Genomic DNA, 25,102 nt, shown 5'->3' with positions numbered 1-25,102 from the left:
TAACAGATGAATAGATAAACCAAACAAAATTAGGCATATAACATAAAATAGAATATTATTCAGCCTTAAAAAGAAATGAAATTCTGATATATGCTGCAATATGTATGAACCTTGAAAACATTATGCTAAGGGAAATAAATTAGACGAAAATAACAAATATTGTATGATTTCACTTACATGTGGTACCTAGAATACTCAAATTTATAGAGATGTAAGGCAGAATGGTAATTAGCAAAGGATGGAGGAGGAAGAGTGAAGGGTTCCTGTTTAATGGGTAGACAGTTTCAATTTGGGATGATGAATATAGTGATGGTGGTTGCACAACAATGTGAATGGACTTACTGTCAATGAATTACATGCTGAAAAATAGTTGAAATGGTAATTTTATTATTGTGTATTTAACATACACAACCAAGAAATCCAAAAGAAGAAAGAGGAAGAGGAGGATCTATGTTATATATCTATATCAGATAGGGGTGTGTGTAGGATTTGAGCTAGCATGGAGAAAAGACATGACTGGAGAAGATAATTCTGGGCAGAAAGAAAACAACTGAGCAAAAAAGTTCAGACTTATGAAGTCCAGAGAACAGTAGAATTTTCACTGTGGCTGGAGTATAAGATCTATACATGGATGTGAACTAAACTCCACAACAAATGTTGAAGCCAGGTAAGTATATCTTGAATGTTATCTAAGGGTTTGTGCAGTCTGTATTATACAGTAAGAGTGGGTGGTTTCTTTATAGATGCTGCAAAAATAACAAAGAGCTAGTCGATACAAGAAAAGTGTAGTAAGATACATATAATATCATAACCTGCTGCCTGTGTACATGTGTGTGTGTAAGGTAGCACACAGGATTGATTAAGACATTTTTTATTCCTCAAGTACATAGGAACAATGATAGAGAAAATTTGGGACTAAATCTTAAGATGAATCTGACAAAGTGTTACAGACAGTTTCGTAAGTTAGTTAGCCTCAATTAATCAATTAGATTAAATTCAAAAATATTTATTGAGCAGAGTAGCTGTCACATAAAATGTCCTCAATATGGATATAAATGTGTAAGTATGTAACAGTATGCAAGACAAGTAGATTCACATCATTTACAGAGTATATTCTTGTACACAGTCTCCAAATGGCAGTATCCACCCCAGAGATTGCACGCATCACCCATCAGCATGTAAAAAGTATATATTAGAACATATATTAATATAGGTATTATTTTTCTTTATAATTAATATTTTCCTAAGTTTTATAATTAGTGTTCACATATTTATATATGTTTGTGAATAAATATACATATGATGAGGTTATATACTAACGTTGTTAAATATGCTAATAACAATCTCTCAGATAACTGCTTTCCCATTTCTTTCACGTGCTAGAATTTATTCAGTTTTATTCTTGAGCCTGAGGCCAAAAATACAAGGACAAAAAGGAATAGCGTCTTCCCGCCCTGCAATCTTCTTCCATGACTCAAAATATGCACACATTTGATGAAAGGAAAATATAGCCTAGTCCTGGAGTATGAAAAATAATATTTTTAAAGGTTTTAGAATTTTATATCATAGGACAAGTTCTCTTCTCCAGTATATATTTAAAAATATATGTCATGTAGCATGGCTATTCTCAGGGAATATACTACTTTTAGAAAATATTATTTTACCTGGTATTTGCTAAATTGGTTTTAAAAACAAGAGAGATAGTAAGCATATTAATATTCTTGCTACAATTAAACTTACATTTTCCCCAAACATTTCCCAAGAATTATTTTTGTATATTCATACTTTTTATTTTAAAAATTAAATTTAAATTCACTTCTACTAGTGAAATATAGTATTTAAAATTTCAAAACAAAACAAATACAGCATATAAAGTTAACAAACAACTTTATAACATGACACAAGCTACAATAATAGATCATATCTCAATTCTGAAAATATTTAAATGACTATATTACATAAAATGAGTAATTTGAGAAAATCTTTGAACAGGTTTCAATTCTCCCAATTTTTTTGTAGTTTCAAGTTTTTATTTAAATTCCAATTAACACATACTGTAATATTCGTTCAAGAGTCTAATTTAGAGATTCATCATTTATGCACGACACTCAGTGCTCATCACAAGTGCCCTCACTCATTTAACCCTTCCCTCTACCCACCGATTCTCTTTAGTGTCTTAAACCTAAAGTATAATATCCTTTGCAGCAAAAGTTTATATACTCTCTGAATAATTCTGGCCATACTTATGGCTAACTATCCCTTCTAAAGAGTCTTTATTCAGAACTACTTTACAAAATGTTAAACTTAACTCCCATTAAAAAGTCATGATGTTATGTCTGATTTAGTTAATGACTACTAGCCGACTTGGTAGGTAATGGGTAATTAATGATTAATACATCTAACGGTGATTTATCTTTATTTAAATGTCTTCATCTTTCTCCAAATGAGTATTTCATTATAATAAGCACCTGCTTCTCAACCATTACTAAACTTCCCAAAAATACAATTTGTGGAAATTTCACTCACACTTTTAGGAAACTAGAATCAATCCTGCTCACAATCCTGAAAAAACTGACTTTTGCATTACTGCATTTCTACATTTCAGGGCTAGGTAATATTTTCTCTCACATTTCATAGTATCAATTATGTTTTTATATTACTTCATTAGTTAGTTGAATGTTTTTCTATCTTGACAAGTTTTAATGATTCTAATCCTGTGCATCCTTCCCTCTCAATAAAATTATGCTATAAGAATAAGACAACCTGAGGAATGTCTGGGTGGCTTAGTGATGGTGTGATCCTGGAGTCCCAGGATTGAGTCTTACATCCGGCTCCCCATGGGGAGCCTGCTTCTCCCTCTGCCTATGTCTCTGCATCTCTCTCTGACTCTCATGAATAAATAAACAAACAAAAAAACTTAAAAAAATAATAAGACAACTTTAAAATCTTACATTATCTTAACAGAATTTACATAAAGCAATTGTTTGGATTCCAAGTCCAACATGGACTTGCCAGGTTCTAATTTTATTCTCTTAAGTTTTAATTTATTTGTCCTGTTTAGATAAACTGTCAAATAGGCTTTCTGAAAAGAAATAAGAACAAGAAATTGATTCAAAGAGATGCTTTCCCAATAAGATGTAAGAACAAAGAATAAATGGACAGTTAATGTTAAATTTGACATATCTCTCCAATAAAAACCTCTCCATATATGTCAAGACCACAAATAAAAATTAACCGATATAAATGTAATTTGGGTGGCAATATATTATTTATTCTATAGAATAAGGGTTAAGTTGGCTAATGCCAAATTGGATACTTTATTTGTGAATCTAGGATGAACAAAGAGGTTACAGATAGATGTATGGATAGATGTATAGATGGAGCTGTTAAGATATAATGCTAAAGGTGTTCAATATCTAGCAATATCTAACTGTATTGATTAATATTTTAATTATCCTAAAATTTTATTTTACATAGAATTTCATATATGTAAGGAGATTTAACAATTTGCAAATATAACTTTATTTTACAACGATTCAATTGACATCTGAATAATTTGTATATACTTGTATAACTGGTGCATATAGCTATCAAGTATAAAATAAATATTTGAACTTTTATTTTCTATTTTCTTGAGTATTGCTTTTGTTATTATTTAAAAACCATATTATAAATATAATTCATTTACTCTTAATAGGTACATCCTGCAGCATCTAATACTTGTTAGGCTTTTTTGTTGTTGTTTCTTTTTTCTTTTTTAAGATTTATTTATTTATTTTATGATAGACACACAGAGAGAGAGAGAGAGCGAGAGGCAGAGACACAGGAGGAGGGAGAAGAAGCAGGCTCCATGCCAGGAGCCCGACGTGGGCCTGGGCCAAAGGCAGATGCTAAACTGCTGAGCCACCCAGGGATCCCCTAATACTTGTTAAGCTTAAGTGATCGGAGCATTCTACTTAATCAGAGCTATTTCAATGAATTCTTATTACTCAAATAATTACACTATGGATGGGAATATTTATGGGTACTAAATATATGAATCTCACTAAAATGTCTAAATAATGTAAGTTTATTTTGTTTTGCAAGCTATAAAGTTACAAAACAAACCCATAAAATTAATTTTCCCCATAATGTCTTTTAAAGACAAATTAAGGAATTTTTATTCTTAAAATAAAATTTAAAAAAATATTCTTGTAATAAAAATCTATTAGCATTTTAATATTTTCTAATGACAAAAAGCAATGTTAACTGAAAACTGTTGAATGAATGAAATAATAATAATTTTTTTCTTCTTCTATGATATACTTTGAGCTAAAATTTTATCTACATAATATGCATTTGTATTAGAAGCCATATTATTCCCTATTATTTACTTTCCAGCTAATTTTACTGTACTCTAATGGAAATCAAATTAAACTAGTGCTTTCCCACTGGCTTAAAAACTATCCCAACAGTCCTGGCAGTATGTAGGCAGAACCACAAATGACAAAAATTATTTGTAGACTACAGTGTGGATCATATCTTTTTTTACCCCTAAATAACTATATATATTGTGTAATTTAAACCTTTAAGAATCCAGATGAGCAAACCAAAGTTTGTGGTGGCTAATGAACTCCTTGCAATAATGTTAGGAGAAATATAAAAAAAACTAAATCCTGTTCAATGCTTTAAAATACCAAATGTGGGCAGCTCCGTTGGTGGAGCAGTTTAGTGCCGCCTGCAGCCCAGGGTGTGATCCTAGAGACCTGGGATCGAGTCCCACGTCGGGCTCCCTGCATGGAGCCTGCTTCTCCCTCTGTCTCTGTCTCTGTCTCTGTCTCTGTTTCTGCCTCTCTCTCTTTCTGTGTGTCTCTCATGAATAAATAAATAAAATTTAAAAATAAAATAAAATAAAATAATAAAATAAAATAAAATAATACCAAATGTGGCAGAAAGAATTTTCCAAATTTGGCTATCACCACAGTGTCTCCCACCCAAAATACTCTCTATTCTACTCACCTCATCAAAATCTGGTATCTAATCCTTTCTTATTATATCACCGTTGGCCTCACAACTGCTTATAACCAAAAGAGCAAACACAAGAGCATGGCATGATTTCAGAGGCTGGACCAAAAAAGGTCATGTGGTAGCCTCTGGCTCTCTTGGAACAACTCTGGTTCTCACAATACCCCCTCCCGTGGCATTTCCACTCAGATACTGATGCCATATGGGAAGAAGCCAAACTCGCATGAAGAGGCCACCTGTAGATGCTCTGGTTGACAGTCCCAGCTATTTCAAACCTTCAGCTGATCCAGCATAGGTCCTAAGTATCAAAGGAGACAGTATCTGAGTGAAGCAAATCCTCCAGAGGAAATTTTTCCAGCTTTCAGGCATTCATATCTTCAAAGACAAGATGTTGAGCATTGTGGAGCAGAGATAAACCATCACCACTGAGCATTTTATGAATTCTGTCCGACAGAATATGAAGCATAATGAAGTTTTTGTGATTTCACATCACTAACTTTTAGAGTGTTATTATGCTGTGATAGTCACTCTAATACTACTTGAGAGACGATACATGTTAGATGTGAAAGATGGAGGAAAATACCAAGATCTCAACTTGTTGAACACACATGTTAAATATAGTGAAGACCTGATGTGATGTCCTGTGTAATATAAACAATAATTCCTCGTCATCTCACCTTTTTTTTTTTTTTGAGGGAGCATGTGTATGCTCGCATGCATCACTTGGGGAGCAGAGCAGAGGGAGATGAAAGGAATCTTAAGTAGTTCCATCAACTTTGAGATCATGAACTGAGCAGAAACTGAATGTCCCAGGCTTAACTGACTGAGCCACTCTAGTATCCTACCTGTCTGGCCCTCCCCCTCCCCAACCCCACTTCTACCAGGAAATGGTTCTTGACAATGAGTGTATTTTTTAAACATCATTTCCCCCTGAATTACGTCTAGGAAACTTTTCTTTTGAATACATAATATAATTCAATTACCCACATATTTAAGAATTCAATATCTAAAGAGAGGTTTTTATTTCCACCAAGTTTTATTTGCCAAGTACTCTACAAGAGTATAAAAGTTACATAGTTAACCAGTTAAAGCAGATTTGTAGACAAATGAAAGATTTCCCAAACAGCTGAGTGTAGTCAGGAAATATGAACTTTACAGAGCCTTGTATTGAAATAACATGATGGTATAAACTAGAACTTACTCTCTTCCTTTAAAGTAGATCCCTGGATGTCTCAGCGGTTTAGCACCTGCCTTTGGCCCAGGGCATGATCCTAGAATCTCGGGACTGAGTCCCAACATCGAGCTCCCTGCATGGAGCCTGCTTCTCTCTCTGCCTGTGTGTCTGCCTCTCTCTCTGTGTGTCTCTCATGAATAAATAAATAAAATATTTAAAAATTAAAAATAAGGGATCCCTGGGTGGCGCAGCGGTTTGGCGCCTGCCTTTGTCCCAGGGCGCGATCCTGGAGACCCGGGATCGAATCCCACGTCGGGCTCCCGGTGCATGGAGCTTGCTTCTCCCTCTGCTTATGTCTCTGCCTCTCTCTCTCTCTCTCTCTCTCTCTCTGTGTGACTATCATAAATAAATTAAAAAAAAAATTAAAAATAAAGTAAATCAGGTATATATATATGTGTGTGTGTCATAAATATATGCTGCCGAACCTGTTTAGGGTCTCATCTGACTGTGATCCTGGCATCGGTGTGGGCCAGAGTCTTATCAAAGGCTTAAGTGGGGGAGCAATCTGCTTATAAAAATCAGGTTATGGTTATGGGCAAGTTATGGACATAATTCAACTCCTTGTGGTTTTAGGACCAAGAGCCCCATTTTCTATTTTGGCTGTCAGCTAGAGATTAACTCTGGCCATCTTTGCCACATGGCCATTTGTGACATCCATTCACTTTTGCCATATAATGTAACTTAATCACTGGATTGACATCCTATCATATTTTCCATATTTTGTTAGCTTAGAATAAAATAATAGGTCCTGCTCGTACTCACACGGAGAAGGAATTTCACAAGAATGTGCTTCCTTGGTGGGTTCCACTTAGGGTTTCTCCACCAAAGATACTTTTTGAAAATGCCTTTGAAAACTGTGTTCAGTCACATAACAAACATGATTAGAGAAGCATATAGTGCCTATGTTCAAAAGCAGAGGAACTTGAGTCTATGCCAATAATCAAAGATTTTTTTTCTCTCTTCATCTCTCCTTTTATTTTTTAAAGATTTCATTTACTTTTTCATGAGATACACAGAGAGAGGGGTGGAGACCTAGACAGAAGGAGAAGCAGGCTCCCTGCAGGGAGCCTGACCTGATGGGGGACTTGATCCTAGGACCCTGGGACCATGACCTGAGCCAAAAGCAGATGCTCAACCACTGAGCCACCCAGGTGCCAATCCCTTCATCTCTCTTTAAACAAATTAACATTAATTATTAATACTATCTAAGATGTGGCTATTCCTTAGGTACCAGATATCCCAAATCACAATATTCCAATGCAATGTTTTATTGTCACTACTTTATGAAGAAAATTAGGCAGTGAGATACTACCAACTTAAACTCATATAGTTAAGAAGAAGTAAACTGAGTGAAGAAAGGACATTTTTCTACAATTCTTCATTGTTTATTCTTTTTTTAAAGCTTTTATTTACATTCCAGTTAGTTAACATACAGTGTAATATTAGTATCAGGTGTACAATAGTGATTCAACACTTCCATACCATAGCCGGTGCTCATCCCAACAAGTGCACTTCCTAATCCCCATTATCTAATCCATACCCCCACCAACTCCCTTCTGGTAACCATCAGTTTGTTTTCTGTAGTTAAGAGTCTGTGTCTTGGTTTGTCTCTCTCTTTCTTTTCCCTGTATTTGTTTGTTTTGTTCCTTAAATTCCACATTTGAGTGAAATCGTATGGTATATATGTCTTTCTCTGACTAATTTTACTTAGCATAATACTCTCTAGGTCTATCCGTGTTGTTGCAAATGGAAAATTACATTCTTTTTTGTGCCTGAATAATATTCCATTATTATATATACATATATGTATACTATGTCTTTGTTATCCATTCATAAGTTTATGGATATTTGGGCTAACTCCATAATTTGGCTATTGTAGATAGAGCTGCTATAAGCATCAGATTACTTGTATCCCTTCCAGTTATTATTTTTGTAGTCTTTTGGCAAATACCGAATAGTGCAATTGCTGGATTATAGGGGTAGTTCTATTTCTAACTTTTTAAGGAAACTCCATACTATTTTCCAGAGTGGCTGCACAAGTTTGCATTCCCATGAACAGTGCAACAGGTTTCCCCTTTCTCCACATCCATGCTAACACCTGTTGTTTCTTGTGTTGATTTTAGCCACTGCAATAGGTGTGGGGTAATATAACAATTTTTGTTTGCATTTTCCTGATAATGAGTGATATTGGACACATTTTCATGTGTCTGTGGGCTATCTGTATGTCTTCTTTGGAAAATGTCTATTCAATTCTTTGGCCATCCATTCATGATAAAAACCTTCAACAAAGTAGGTTTACAGGGAGCATACCTAAATATAATAAAGGCCATACATGAAAAGCCCGAAGCTGATGTCCTCCTCAAATGGAAAATAAAACTGAAAGTTTTTCTTCTATGGTCAGGAACAAGACAAAGATGTCCACTCTCACCACTGTTATTTAACATACTACTGGAAATCCTAGCCTCAGCAATCAGACTACAAATAGAAATAAAAGACATCCAAATTGGCAAGAAATAACTCATACTTTCAGTCTTCACAGATGACATGATAGTATATAGATAAAACCCAAAAGACTCCACCAAAAAACTGCCAGAACTGATGAATTCAGTAAAGTCACAGGATACAAAAATCAAGGCACAAAAATCTGTTGCATTTTTATATACCAATAACAAGCAGCAGAAAAAGAAATGAAGAAATTGATCCCATTTACTATTACACCAAAAGCCATAGATACCTAGGAATAAACCTAGCAAAGAAGGGAAAGACCTGTACTCTGAAAACTATAAAATAATGATGAAAGAAATTAAAGATGACACATTCTATTCTCATGGATTGGAAGAACAAATGTTGATAACAATGTCTATACTACTCAAAGCAACCTACACATTCAATGCAATCCCTGACAAAATAGCAGGAGCATTTTTCATAGAACTAGAATAAACAATTCTCAAATTTCTATGCAACTACAAAAGGCCTCAAATAGCCAAAGCAATATTAAAAAAAGAAAAGAAAAGATGAAGACATCACGATTCCTGGCTTCAAATTATATTATAAAGCTGTAGTAATCAAAACAATATAGGACTTGCTTAAAAATAGGCACATAGATTAACAGACCAGAATAGAAATGAGCCCACAACTATATGGTTGGACAAAGCAAAGAAGAATATCCAATGGGTAAAAGAATATCTCTTCAAAAATGGTGTTTGGAAAACTGGATAGAAATATGCAGAAAAATGGAATTGGACTACTTTCTTACCCTGACACGAAAATAAATTCAAAATGGATGAAAAGACCTAAATGTGAGACCTGAAACTATCAAAATTCTAAAGAGAACACAGGCAGTAGTTTCTTTGTCATGGTCATAGCAACTTCTTTCTAGATGTTTCTCTTGAGGCAAAGGAAACAAAAGCAAAAATAAACTATTGGGACTACATAAAAAAAAAAAAGCTTCTGCACAGCAAAGGAAAGCATCAACAAAACTAAAAGGCAACTATGGAATGGGAAAAGATATTTGCAAATGACATATCTGATAAAGCATTACTATTCAAAATATTTAAAAAAAGAACTTATAATACTCAACACCCCAAAAATGAATAATCCAATTTAAAAAAATGGACAGAAGACATAAATGGACATTTTTTCACTGCTTTTCTTATAATTCCTGATGACGATAATCTCCACTAGTTTAGGCCGAATGAACTGTAGACCTTAAAACCACACTTAAAAATGTGAAATATATTTTGTATGTTCAGTAAATATACATTATTTCTCCTTTATGTATGTACAACCACTGAAACCCTTTCTTAATACCTAAGTATTGATTCTTGTGGAAACGTTGGTTTCTGAACTGACCGTAGAGTCATTTTGCCTCAAGCACTATCTCACAGTGAATGATGTAGAAAATCTTATGTTGTATTAAAGCCCATCTTGTATAATTTGCCACAACCTGACCTTTTATCCCCTTGATAGAACGGGATTAGAGACTACTTGCTTCCTACACAGTGTTTGAAAATTGATTACAATATATTCCTTGACTTTTTTTTTTTTGTGACTTTGTATACTACCTGCTATTCCGTTTCAGTCCTTCTTTTAAACATCACATTTTTATTAGTTGTTGTCTATGTTCTGTATCCTAAATTGCCTTGTGCCCCTCAATAAAATCACCTATGATGCGTTGAGCTATTTTTACTACGTTTTATTAGCTAGGAACTCAATGCCCTTCTTCTTCTTCTCTCTCTCTCTCTCTGTCCTTCCCTCCTTCTTCCCTCCTCCCTTCATTCCACCCTTCTCCTCCTACTTCCTCTCTTTTCTCCGTTCCCTTTCTCTCCCCTATGCCTCTTAACTTCCCACTGAGAAGTGTGTTTCACCAGAATGCCTGGGTGGCTCAGCAGTTGAGCATTTGACGTTTTCCTCCAGCTCAAGGAATAATCCCGGAGCCCTGGGATCCAGTCCCACATCTGGCTCCCTATAGGGAGCCTGCTTCTCCCTCTGCCTATGTTTCTGCCTCTCTCTGTGTGTCTCTCATGAATAAATAAATAAAATCTTAAAAAAAAAAAAAGGCGAACTGTTTTCACAAAAGAAATGGTCACTTATAAAGAGTTGTAGACAGTGCATATGCATAGAGATAAAGATATATGCCACAATTAGATGTGGTCTGGTGGTAAATAAAACTCAAAATAACTTGATAGGGAATTTAGCAAATATAAAATTTTGATGATCCATGTCACATACAACTTCTTGTGTCTCCCTGAAATTTTTTTGCAATTTCTATTGATGTAATAATATATGTTCTAGGTTGAAGTGTTTTAAGAATTGGTTGAGTTTCCAATAAACACTAAATTAGGTGTAAGATTTAACTAAGACAATGAATAAATTCAGTGTCCTAAGAATACAGGGAAAAAAACAGAAAAGAAACTAAGACTCCCTCATGAAAATATGTGAGTTTACTCTAATTTTTACTTGGTACGACTTAGAAAAGTTAATTGCATATACTCTTTCCCATATGAGTTAGCATGATATTAATTTAGTCTAAGTAACTTTATTTAAACTTCTCAGGATGGAAATTAAATGAAGCACCTTTTTAACCATTTGAAACAGGTGTTATGTTTTCAAGTTCCCTAACCCTATCACATTTCCCAATTAACTTTTCAATTGCCACAGGACTGCTTATAAACTTTAATCCTTGCCATCAAACTTTTATTTCCACAAATATAATTGATTTATTATTGATATTTTAGCTCTTTGAATCTAAATTATTTTGATTTTTTAATTTATGTAAATTAATAAAAGGTATTTATTCATTATTAGCATCAGTTATTATTCTCTTCAATAGATCCATCTCGTTGAAGATATTTGAAGATTTTGTTTCATTGTAGCTATATTAAGAACAGATTGAGTGCTTTTAGTTGTCAAGTAAATCAATATATTTAACATTTATCAAGTTTTAACTTTCATGTGTACAATATAAAGAGAAAAAAGACTAATATGTCAGGAAAGTAGTAGACACAATAAGTGGTTTTTGAATGAGGGACTGAATAAATGGAGGAAAGAAAGAATAAATAAAAGTAGTGAAAGTATTCATTTTTATCAAAAGGGAAAACTTAATTGAAATAAAGTAACAAATAGTCATTTATTCTCTTATACAACAAATGTCCATGAAGTGGCTACAAACTATCATTTTTTAAAGAATGAAACATATGTAGCTTGTATGCTAATTATAAAAATATAAATATTTGTTGAGTAAACATTTATGTTTAAGTTTAAATGGATTCAATTTATATGGCATTCTTGAAAAGGGAAAACTATAGCGATGGAGAACAGAACAAATTTACAGAATTTAGGGTTTATATAATGTATGTAGTATTGGCTATAAATGGCTTTCCCTGCACTAAAAGTCACAGAAATACACATCCAAAATTAAAGTCAATTTTATATATACTAAATAAAATAAGCCCTGAGAAACAGTAAGTAGGTTAATTAAAATTAGATAACTTTAAAATTAAATAAGCTGACAATTACAAGCTTTGCAAATGATGTACAGCAAATGGATCATTCCTTCACTATTGGTATGAGATTAAATTTGTACAACTTTAGAAAATTCTTTGGCATATCTACTACCAATGCATAACTTATAACCTCTAAATTCCTATCCTATAAATATACCCAACAAAAATACACATGTAAGTTCCTAAAATGTGTGTAATATATTTGAGTACTATTCTTCATAATGGATTCTTTTGTGTGTAATACATTCAAGGACAAATTACCCTCAAGATAATTTTTTTAAAACTTACTAGTAATTTGAACATAATGTAAAGTTCTGAAGCATTCTCAATATAATTTTCACACTTAAAAGCTTACAGTAAACATTAAAAAATTATGATTGTTGAAATCCAAGATCTTCAGCATAAAAGAAGCTAAAATGTAAGCAAAACAATTCTTTCCAAATTAAAATTGGAAATAAGACAATCAACTTAAGATTCATTTTCTTGAAAATAATATTTACTTAAAAAATCTGACATCTCACTACTGAAATATAGAAACAATGTTTAATACAGTATTGACAAATTCTCTTAGTTCCCAGACTATGTTCTCTAAATACCATTTCCCCCAAAGGGTATGAGGACTAATGTAATGTCTAGAGTAGCAATATCAGTAAGATAAGCAATATCCTGTTACACAAGACAAAAATGAAATTTTATTGTTCAATGACATGGTAGTGTGAACATCAAAAATCATATCTGAACAGATTGAAACGTCAAATATGATTTAAAAACTTGAAATAATCTTATGTTAACATATAGGACAGGATAATAGTTAATCAAACAATTATTATGTAATAATTTTTGTAATTTTTTAACTTTTAAAGTAGAACTCAAACTCTTCACTTTTTTGACAAGTCTTTTGCCACAGAACTTGTTCTTGATTTAGAAAATTCATGTTTATGGTCTCAAACGAATACAGATGTACATCAAGGACAATGTAAAGACTTATCTGTGTTTTTATTTTAAAAAGAGGGAATAGTAAAAAATAAATAGGGAATAGTATTGTGAGCACAACTTAAGGCTTAGACCTATGTTCCTTCGCATATGAACTACTAGTTAAAAGTTATAAATCAAAAAAAAAAGAGTTATAAATCCATAAAGCTTCCATCTCTAGGATTCGGACTCTCCTATCTATCTGTCTACAATAGTCTAGAGACTATTGTATTGCTATTCTAACTCTTTGGGCTTCTATTTTTTTCTTCACTTTATACATTTCCTTTACACTGAACTTTGAACGTTGAGATTAAACTTACTCTTTATCTTATAAAAAGAAACATCTTTTCATTGCCAAAATGATTTTTTTCATAGCAACTAAAATTAAAATCTCTGCTGCATTTCCTGAATCATTTTTATCCTCTTCCTTCATGAACATGTGTTGCAGTAAACCTAAGAAACTACCATACCTAGAAGGGCACCACACACATATTAAGTGCCAAAGAAACACTTGTTGAATGAATAGACAAATGGTCATATTTAATAACAATTTACTTCCTAAAAATTACCATTATAAGAAAGTGATATATTTTAATGTGCCTACTATTGCATTGTACCTTCAAAAAGACAAAGCTATTGTCTACTTGTAAATAGCCCCTAAAGTAACCACCTATTTTAAAAAATAAACTGAAGTACAGCATCTTCTAAAGAATTTCTTATCTCCAGATATCATAAGAAAGAAGATAGGAACATTACTACCTACTTGAGACTTGAATAATCTATGTTAGAATAAACTAAAGGGAAAAGTCTAAAAGTGTGGTTATTAAAACATATATAAAAACACATATATTATTAACTTAGTCCTCTGTTTTATTGTCTTAATATATTATCAAACTAGTATTAATCTGTTTTTATCTAAAGATCGATAAATAGTGTACACATCATGAAATTATTTTTTGTCAAGCCTGATCATTTTTTGACACTTAGGTCAACTAACCCAGAGAGTGCTATAAGTTAATCTAATTTTATACATATCTTATAGGATCATAATTTTTTAACAAAGATTTTCTTTATTATCTAAAAATTAGACTTATATTAAATGTTTTTATCATATTAACAATCATTATTTAAGTAATCCAATAGAACATTCAATAAAATATTCACGATATTGGGAAGAGAAATTCCTATTTTCTGGTTCTATTTTTCTATGCAGGGAAGGGAAGGTGCTTTTCTGAGTGGCACTGTTGGCCTCTTTCAGCATTCCACAGCAGTTCTTCCCATCAGGATTGACTTATCTGAGAGTGGAGTTAGGAGAGGCTGATTGTGTTTAGCTGAGTCCTTCCCTCTTTCACTCCCTCATACTTCACCTGCACAGAGGATCTATTTTCATCCTTTCTAGGCCATGGGTTAGATTTAGTAGGACAGGTTCCTATCATAGAGACCTTTTGGATTCTAGTAAAGTCTGTGTCTAATAAGTATGCTTATTCAGGGGTGTAATATAAACAAGCCATTTTATTATTAAGTCTGTAGCCAAGTATGCAAATCTAGACTTTGTCAGCATATTACAAAAAAAAAAAAAATCCACCTGTTTGAAGTCTGTGACCCTCCATTTATGGAGGCTCAACTCAGATAAGGAAAATAATTTATTTCTCATTTTTGCTAATCCTAGATTCTGTGGTATCTGTGAATCCACAGGCAGAGACAAAGAATAATACTAGGAAGTTAAATACACATGCAATATGAGTAGGTACATGCCTTTAGGGTTTGGTGGAACATAGGCTCAATTCATGCAGAATTTATAGAGAACTGTATTGTGCCATGAGGACACTTTAAAAAAAATGTGCATTTGGATTTTAACAATGCAGCCCAGTAGGTGACTTTTATAGTAAGGAGTGCCAGAGTTTGTGAATTAGAGTGTCCCTTTCCTCTCAATTCAATGCAATGCTGGTCACTGATGGTCAAAGTGTGGAACTTAGAAAGAAAATAAGAATTTTCAATTTCTTAGAAGATTTTATTTATTTATTCATGAGAGACACACAGAGAGAGGCATAGACATAGGCAGAGAGAAAAGCGGGCTTCATTCAGGGAGCCTGATGTAGGACTCGATCCTGGGACTCCAGGATCACACGCTGGGCTGAAGGCAGGTACTCAATTGCTGAGCCACCCAGGCGTCCCAAGACCTTTCAATTCTCTCTCTCTCTCTCTTTTTTTTTTAAGATTTTATTTATTTATTCATGATAGTCACAGAGTCACAGAGAGAGAGAGAGAGAGAGAGAGAGAGAGAGAGAGGCAGAGACACAGGCAGAGGGAGAAGCAGGCTCCATGCACCGGGAGCCCAACGTGGGACTCGATCCCAGGTCTCCAGGATCGCGCCCTGGGCCAAAGGCAGGCGCCAAACCGCTGCGCCACATAGGGATCCCGAATTTTCAATTCTTGAAGATAAAGTATTTGAAAAGAAATTATTTTAAATAAGGAATACATTTCTTAAAGAATCAGAAATACCTCAAAAATACAATTGAGACTCTATGCCCAAGTAAATTTTCATCTGGATATAGTCAACAATGTGACAGAAATATACTCCTCATAGGCACTTTCTCACATTTAAATTTACATCCCAAGGCTCTGGTCTCCAAGAAACTGGCATAGACTAACAGGCATCCTGGTAAAGCTGAAGCCAAATGATTTTCTTCATTGATTTGTTTAACTAACATACCATTAAGACTGCCAGTTTCATTGGCATTCCTAGGTCCTAGATTATAGACTATAATTTTTTGAGCAATAATTTAGCCATAAAAACTAATGATAGTAAATGACTTGGGAATGAGACTTTCCTTTCTTACATATTTGCTGGACTTTTTGATAGATCCAATAAGATCTCAGAGACTTTGATTTTTTCCTAATATACCATACAGATTATAATCCTTGAAGGAATCCCAACTCCATGTAGGTATCCAGCATGTTTTAGGATTAGATTGAGTATAGGAAAAAAGAAAAAAAGTAACATTTTTGAGTTTCATTAATTTTATACTCAAATTCTTTTTACTCTAGCTTATGTAGAAATGATTATTTAATTTTAGACTTTATTTCATCAAGATCTTTAAACTCTACTCACCTCGAGGACATAAAGGAATCTAAACTATCTTTAGTAGTCTAATAGTTGATCAAACTTTCTTTCTTTCTACCAGTGCTAATGGTTGGAAATTCAAGTTGAGGACACATCATCATGGTTGACATTTTAGAGTTTCTGTATTTTATATTTTAATTTCATTGTAAAACTTTGGATAATACATATGTGGATAAAAGTTTGAACTCTTGGTCTGAGGTAGCCTTGGAGTTAATTAATGTATTCAGTGACTTTGTTTAAAATATATTTTTCTGTGAAAAAACCTTAATTTTCCTTCAGTGATCTTAAGATGATCAATAAATATTTGGGACACATGAAGTTGTAAGCAGAATGGCTGTGATCTCTTTTTTAAGCCATCATATCCATAAGGAGCCAATATTTACTAAATTCTCATTCTCTCTCTCTCACACACACTGTCTCTCGCCCTCTCTCTGTGTGTGTGTTCTCTGTATACTTATGGTGAATTGCATTATTGTAAAAATATGCATTATTTTTCCATTACATTTTTCTTTTTGAAACTCCCTACGAAGTCTTCAGCTACTGGACCTCTCCATGCTGTAGGGTCATATTAATGTTCCCTAGGCTCTGCTAGGTGAATTGCTTTAGACCTTAATTCTCAACCATTTTGTCTCTAAGAAACACTTGGAGATATCTTGAGACGGTTTTATTTCTTATATCTTGAGGTTGCTGATTGGTATCCAATGGGTAAAGACCAAGTGTGCACTAAACAAAAATGCACAAGACAACCCTAAAAGATGAAGGATTATCTGTTCTAAAATGTTTTTAATGCTGAGTTTGAAGAACTCTGTTTTAGGCAATGAAATGTAGGAAGTGACATGAATCATTTCTCAACAGACATCCTTAAGAGCTGAAGTGTAATTCTGCCATTGTTCCTTTTTCTTCATCATGAAATAAGTAGGGCTTTAGATAGGGGTTGTTCCTATTTCCTAGACCCCAAAATGAAGAGGATATGGAACAGAGCCACTATGGAAATATAGTCAAGCCACTATGGAAATGTAATGTGGTCAAGAAATAAATATTTTTGTTCCTGTAAGCCACCAAAAGTTAGGGTCTTTTGTTACTTTATGTTAACATAAGCTGATTGATAAACTGTCTATTGTTCTATAGTAATAAGATGAACATTTCGATGTCCATTATGGTGTATTATGTATCTGTCTCTGAGCCAGTTCTGAATTCAGTTGAGAAAGAAGCATTTTGTTTGTTGCTCTGACTACAATTTTAAAAAATATATGCTATGATAAGGTTGCTGATTCAGAAAAATGTGAACATTCCTATTAGAAGGGTTTTTAATCTCCTAATGATGCCCAAGAGTTTTAAATATGCAAAAATCACCTTCTATTTAAAGGCTAATGCATGTCAATGGCCAGCGTAACTGAGTAAATTATCTTAAATTTGATGTACTTTTCATATGGTTTTACTCAAATCCCTAGTAATTTGTAACTTACTAAATAGTTCGTCCATGTTGGTTCTCAAAAGACTTGGAGAAATGAAGACCTGAAAATCATTCTCTATGGTTTGTAGTAGATAGTATTTTCATAGCTTCTTTTCATGAAACCAACATTTGTGGGAGGGACTGGCAAGTTCAGTTCAGGGGTAAAATGGTTGATATAAAATGTATCTAAGCCCTCCTACTGTATATTTAATAATTCTTTCAATTAACGAAGCAAAAAAGCTTGAATATCTGTAGCCAAGTGTAAGAAGACAAGTTTCAGGATCTCTTAGCTCAAAAATTGTCTTCTACTCTTCTGTGCTGGTGTTTTCTTATCATTTAACATAATATATGGTGATCAAATGCAAACACAGGTGTTAGTTTGTATTATATTCTGCTTGGTCTCCTTGATGCATTGCTCTTCACTAGACTGCAAGTTCCTTTTTGAAGGGAGTTTTGCCTTAGAAATACCTAATTCAAATAATTTGGCACATAGCAAGTATCAATGCTTGATGATGGGATTAGTGGACACAAATGAATAGATGATTTTAATTTATGCTTATTCTCACAAAGTGGGTGAACCCTCGGATAAACATGAAAATTGGAAATTTAGAGCCAATCTAATGTTTCTACTTTCATAATACTTTTGCATATTATTTTTCCTTTAATCCAAACTTTACAAGAAAAAGAAATGAAATGTTTTATTGTAATATTTTTTAGATCAGGAGTTAACCTCCATTTCCCTGAGATTAGGGGTAGATCACGGCTACTGAATTTCTTAAAATGGACTTCAAATATATCTATGAGATAAGCCAAGGAATGCAGGAATACAGAAGAGACTATCAGAAGTTGGAAAATATAGTTCTACCTGGGAAATTCTTTCATTTTTAAAAAATATTTTACTTATTTATTCATGAGAGATACAGAGAGAGAGAGAGAGAGAAGCAAAGACACAGGGAGAGGGAGAAGCAGGCTCCATGCAGGTAGCCTGATGTGGGACATGTTTCCGGGTCTCCAGGATCACACCCTGGACTGAAGGCAGGTGCTAAACTGCTAAGCCACCCAGGGATCCCTGGAAAATTCTTTCAAATAGAGAACCCCAAACTTGTAACCTCTCTTGTCTTCATCACAAGGTTACACCATGCTGATGCTTAAATTTTCAGGCTGGGCTTTTTGCTATAGTGTGACTGAAATATCTTTTTGAAACTGTGTTAGATCCCTTGGTTTCAGTTGAAGGATAGTATCTGTTCTATATTTTTTGTGTTCCAATATAAGGTAATTTGAAGGCACTCTAATAAAAACATAAAAGGAAATAATTTTCCTTAATGGTTTAGACTTTATAAAAAATTTAGAAAAACTGAGAGTTCTGGACCTTAAATTTCTTTATATTCAGTATAACATTATTTTATCTCAAAGCCTTGTGTATTTCAGGGGGAATTAATTTTGAAAAATCTTCTTTGTTATTTAAATGAAAGTCTGTACCCTGGACACCCACACTCTCCCTCTACTAGTGCTATCTTGTTTATCTCTTAGATTGCTACTTTGCAGAGTAAAGAGAATGTTTTCCTCTGAATTCTCTCTCTCTCTCTCTCTCTCTCTCTCTCTCACACACACACACACACACGCACACACACACAGAGTCCTCATTTCTGATGCTCATTAATATTGTATTACAATAATGTTTTTCTCCTGCCATCCCATTCACCTACATGAACTGGTCCACATTTATTTAGTTGCAAGTGTGAAGACTTTAGTCTAAAAAAAAAATTAAAAAATTAGGTAAGTGGGACACCTGGCTGGCTTAATCGGTAGAGTATGTGACTCCATCTCTGGATCCCAAGTTCAAGCCCCACTCTGAGCATGGAGCCTACTTATTATTATTTTTTTTTGATTGAAAATTAGATGAGAAGCATTTTATAGATCATTTGAGTTTAAAGTATGTAAATCACTTTGAGCTCTAATTGTTTTTGGTAAGAATGCATATTCTTTCTTGGCTATGCTGAGAATATTATTCTGCCCCTCATTTTACCAATATGCAAAAAAAAAAAAAAAAAAACAACCTTTAGATTCTCTGATTTCGCATTGACATTTTGGAAAACGTTCATGTGGACTGGAACGCTCCATTTAAAGTCACTTTACTTTGCAAAATAACCTGAAAGTGTTGAAAAGGTTAAAGATTTACTTATAAATTCTTATAAGGAGGTTTTTAATTCCAGAAAATATATTTTCCAGAGAAAATCCTATTAATAAGAAAATATAAAAATACACTATGGGTGGCCTGCGTGGCTTAGTTAAGTGTCTAACTCTTGATCTCAGCTCAGGTCTTGATCTCAGGGTCGAGAGTTCATACCCCGTGTTGGGCTCTCTTCTGGGTGCGTGGTCTACTTAAAAACAAAATAAAACCACACACCTATACAACTTATTCCTTTAAATAATGCATTATAACCTTCCATTCGGTAATCTTTTTACATAGCACATATAATACTATATATAATATATATTTATACATTACATATAGCTTATATATGTATATCATCTGTGTATATATACTGTCTAAAAATTTTATGAACATGAGTCGATTAAAAAGTTATAATTCACAAGATAAATGAAGGAACAGGATACATAATAATCCTACTTTTGTTTACAAAGTCATTAATTTATTAAAAGATAATTAGCTAGAACATTCAGACTGATAAAATCTCAGAATAGAAATTGGATCAATCCCATGCAACTGAAGCCTGCCAATAATCTCAGGAGAAGGTTCTCTCACAGGGTCTTCTGGCTAGGTCCCATGCTGCCCAAATGATGTGTGGGTATAGTTCAGCACAAAAGTTCATTTGCCCACTTCACTTGAAGAAAATAACCTCTTTTTTTTTTAATTTTTTTTTTAATTTTTATTTATTTATGATAGTCTCACAGAGAGAGAGAGAGAGAGGCAGAGACACAGGCAGAGGGAGAAGCAGGCTCCATGCAGGGAGCCCGATGTGGGATTCGATCCCGGGTCTCCAGGATCGCGCCCTGGGCCAAAGGCAGGCGCCAAACCACTGCGCCACCCAGGGATCCCCTGTAACCTCTAAGATATTCAGAAAACTATCTTTTTGCTTTTGCTTTTATTGATACACTGTTGTTGTTTCTTGAATTTATTTTCTTTGTTGCAATTGACTTATCAACACATGTCTGGGTCAGTTTGGCTTCCCTAATTTAGTGTCATAGTCAACCTACTCAACAACAATCCTGCACAATATATCAATTGTTTGTCTGTACCAGAATTTATACAATGCAGTATGTTTACTGAGGTAGAAGCATTTGTCTTAATGCACCTTCATAAGCGAACTCATACTTTTTGCTCCTCATCATGGATGCAAAAGAAAGGTGCTTTTTAAAAATTTTCCCCAAAGGCTTTGGCCAAATGATGAATAAATCTTTGGCATCCTCTGAGTTCCTGGAAATGCTTTCTCCTTCTCTTGTATTTTAATGAATAAGAACTTTGAAATCCAGAATGAAGTATCCATATGTAACATATATGAGGCATAGTCTGTCTTGTGTTTGTTCTTTTGATATAGTACCCACTATGAGTCAGGCATTGTGATGGTTATTGAAGATAAAGACAAAACAAGATGCTACCTTTAAGGATTTCATAACATAGAAAAGGAAATAGCCAAAGAAATTAATAACTGTATTGAATAATTTCATTTTAAACGATTTTATTTATTTATTCATGAGGGACATAGAGAGAGAGGCAAAGACATAGGCAATGGGAGAAGTAGGCTCCCTGTGCAGAGTCCAATGTGGGACTCGATCCTGGAACCCTGGGATCATGCCCTGGGCCAAAAGAAGACTCTCAACTGCTATGCCACCCAGGCATTCCAGTCTTGAATAATTTCTAAACCAAAGTGCGGTATAAATGAATTATTCGGTATAAAAATAGGTTGATAACCAGTATTTTTGCTTTCTTTTGTTATTCTATAAATCTATGAGTCAGCTAAAATCTGATTTTAAGTCAACCAACAGAGATGACTGGAGATTTCACAATATTCATTTTCTGTATTTCTTTCTACAAGATTACTCAAAGGAGATGACAGATGGGAGATGTCTCAATGATGATGTGAATATGCTTTCCAGGTAGGAAACCTGTTGCACCAGTTCCCATGGGTCTCCCAGGTCCCTGGGTCCTGCTGCTTCAGACCATCCCCAAAGCAGGCTGAACTTGAGCATATCTAGAAGGCCCTACATCTGAGATTCACTTCCCTAGGTGTACCTCATTGTTACCTCCTCAGCGACATTGCTACTTTCCAATAGTGCTGCCACTTCCATGCATATTGGTAACTTTAAAGCTCTTCCCATTTTTCAGTAACTTCCCTCCCCTCATCTCTTCCATTCTGTTTATCTTCACCTACTACAGGAATCCCAATCAGAAAAACGTAGATTTTAGAAAACTAAAATAAAACAAAAAGCCAAGAATTAAAGTACCTTCAGCCAGCTTCATCTTCAGAGAAGAATCATAACCTATCCCAGGCGAAGTTGAGTGCAAGAAAGTCTGCCTGCTTCATGAATGTGGGGATGAGTGAAGAGATAATTTGACTATAAAACATTATTTCATATTTTGTTTTTTCTAACATGTTTAAAAATTGTAAGCCAAATATTTTAATGCCATGAACCAGCCAGGAGAAATCACTGGCCACAAGACAAACAAAGAAGGTGCCACTAACTCCTGACCATAACCAAGTCAGGTGCCAAAAGTTCAGAAAAGCCAAAGTAAAACTAACAAATCACCAAAGTAGTGATCAGTATAAATTTATTGTGTACATATCAAAAAGGCAGTTTGCATGGACTGCCTGTGTGGTTCAGTTGGTTAAGTGCCCAACTCTGGATTTCAGCTGAGGTCATGATCTCAGGGGCATGAAGATGGAAATCTGCCTTGGGCTCAATGCTGTCATGGAACATGCTTAAGCATCTCTCTCTCGGGCGCCTAGAGGGAAAGCGAGAGGGAGACGGACGTTGAGAGAAGGAGAGGGAAGGAGAGAAAATGGTGTCCACAGATTACAGTATCTACAGCCAAACTGCAGCCCAGCAGGGCTACAGTGCATACACCACCCAACCAACTCAAGGATATGCACAGGCCACCCAGGCATATGGGCAGCAGAGCTATGGAACCTATGGACAGCCTACTGATGTCAGCTATACCCAGGCTCAGACCACTGCGACCTATGGGCAGACCGCCTATGCAACTTCTTATGGACAGCCTCCCGCTGGTTATACTACTCCAACTGCCCCCCCAGGCATACAGTCAGCCTGTCCAGTGGTACGACACTGGTGCTTATGATACCACCACTGCTATGGTCACTAGCACCCAGGCCTCCTATGCAGCTCAGTCTGCATATGGCACTCAGCCTGCTTACCCAGCCTGTGGGCTGCAGCCAGCAGCCACCGCACCTGCAAGACCACAGGATGGTAACAAACCCGCTGAGACTAGTCAACCTCAATCTAGCACAAGGGGTTACAACCAGCCCAGCCTAGGATATGGACAGAGTAACTACAGTTATACCCAGGTACCTGGGAGCTACCGCATGCAGCCAGTCACAGCACCACCATCTTATCCTCCTACCAGCTACTCCTCTACACAGCCTGACTAGTTATGATCAGAGCAGTTACCTTCAGCAGAACACCTATGGGCAGCCGAGCAGCTATGGACAGCAGAGTAGCTATGGTCAACAAAGCAGCTATGGGCAGCAGCCGCCCACTAGTTATCACCCCCCCAAACTGGATCCTACAGCCAGGCTACAAGTCAATATAACCAACAGAGCAGCAGCTACGGGCAGCAGAGTTCATTCCGACAGGACCACCCCAGTAGCATGGGTGTTTATGGGCAGGAGTCTGGAGGATTTTCCGGACCAGGAGAGAACTGGAGCATGAGTGGCCCTGATAACCGGGGCAGGGGAAGAGGGGGATTTAATCGTGGAGGCATGAGCAGAGGTGGGCCGGGAGGAGGACGCGGTGGAATGGGCAGCGCTGGAGAGCGAGGTGGCTTCAATAAGCCTGGTGGACCCATGGATGAAGGACCAGATCTAGATCTAGGCCCACCTGTAGATCCAGATGAAGACTCTGACAACAGTGCAATTTATGTGCAAGGCTTAAATGACAATGTGACTCTAGATGATCTGGCTGACTTCTTTAAACAGTGTGGACTTGTTAAGATGAACAAGAGAACAGGACAACCCATGATCCATATCTACTTGGACAAGGAAACAGGAAAGCCCAAAGGTGATGCTACAGTATCCTATGAAGACCCACCAACTGCCAAGGCTGCTGTGGAGTGGTTTGATGGGAAAGATTTTCAAGGAAGCAAACTTAAGGTTTCTCTTGCTGGGAAGAAACCTCCAATGAACAGCATGCGGGGTGGTATGCCTCCCCGTGAGGGCAGAGGGATGCCACCGCCACTCCGTGCAGGTCCAGGGGGCCCAGGAGGTCCTGGGGGCCCCATGGGTCGCATGGGAGGCCGTGGAGGAGACAGAGGTGGCTTTCCCCCAAGAGGACCCAGGGGTCCCCGAGGGAACCCATCTGGAGGAGGAAACGTCCAGCACCGAGCTGGGGACTGGCAGTGCCCCAACCCGGGGTGTGGAAACCAGAACTTCGCCTGGAGAACAGAGCGCAACCAGGGTAAGGCCCCGAGGCCTGAGGCTTCTTCCAGCACCCTTCCCGCGCCCGGGGGATGACCGTGGCAGAGGCGGCCCTGGTGGCCTGCAGGGAGGAAGAGGTGGCCTCAGGGACCGCGGTGGTCCCGGTGGGATGTTCAGAGGTGGCCGCGGTGGAGACAGAGGGGGCTTCCGTGGTGACCGGGGCATGGCCCCAGGTGGCCTTGGCGGAGGAAGACGAGGGGTCCCGGTGGGCCCCCTGGCCCTAGGATGGAACAGAGGGAGGAAGAAGAGGCGGCCTGGAGGACCTGGAAAACTGGATAAAGGCGAGCACCGTCAGGGGCGCAGGGACCGGCCCTGCTAGACGCAGAGGCCCCGCAGAGCTGCACCGACTACCAGGTTTATTTTTTAAACCAGAAAATGTTTTAAATTTATAATTCCATATTTATAATGTTGGCCACAACATTATGATTATTCCTTGTCTGTACTTTAGTATTTGTATTTCACTATTTGTGAAGAAACATTAAAACAAGTTAAATGGTAGTGTGCCGAGTTTTTTTTTTTTTTTTCCTTCTTTTAAAGATGGTTGTTTAACTAAAGACTAAACAATGGGAACCCCTTGAGAGCACGCTCAGTATCATTGTGGAGAACCAAGAGGGCCTCTAACTGTAACGATGTTCA

The 25,102-nt window shown here is 36.0% G+C and overlaps 1 pseudogene; it reads left to right on the top strand.

The window, feature by feature from the left end:
• The first annotated feature begins 22,815 nt into the window (after positions 1 to 22,815).
• On the top strand, positions 22,816 to 24,785 carry LOC482014 (annotated as a pseudogene).
• Positions 24,786 to 25,102: the final 317 nt, after the last annotated feature.

This window comes from Canis lupus, chromosome 13 (genome assembly GCF_011100685.1).
Source record: "Canis lupus familiaris isolate Mischka breed German Shepherd chromosome 13, alternate assembly UU_Cfam_GSD_1.0, whole genome shotgun sequence".
NCBI classification, from domain to species: domain Eukaryota; kingdom Metazoa; phylum Chordata; class Mammalia; order Carnivora; family Canidae; genus Canis; species Canis lupus.
The sequence above is the reverse complement of the archived record's forward strand: the minus strand, read 5'-3'. Positions and strand labels throughout refer to the sequence as shown.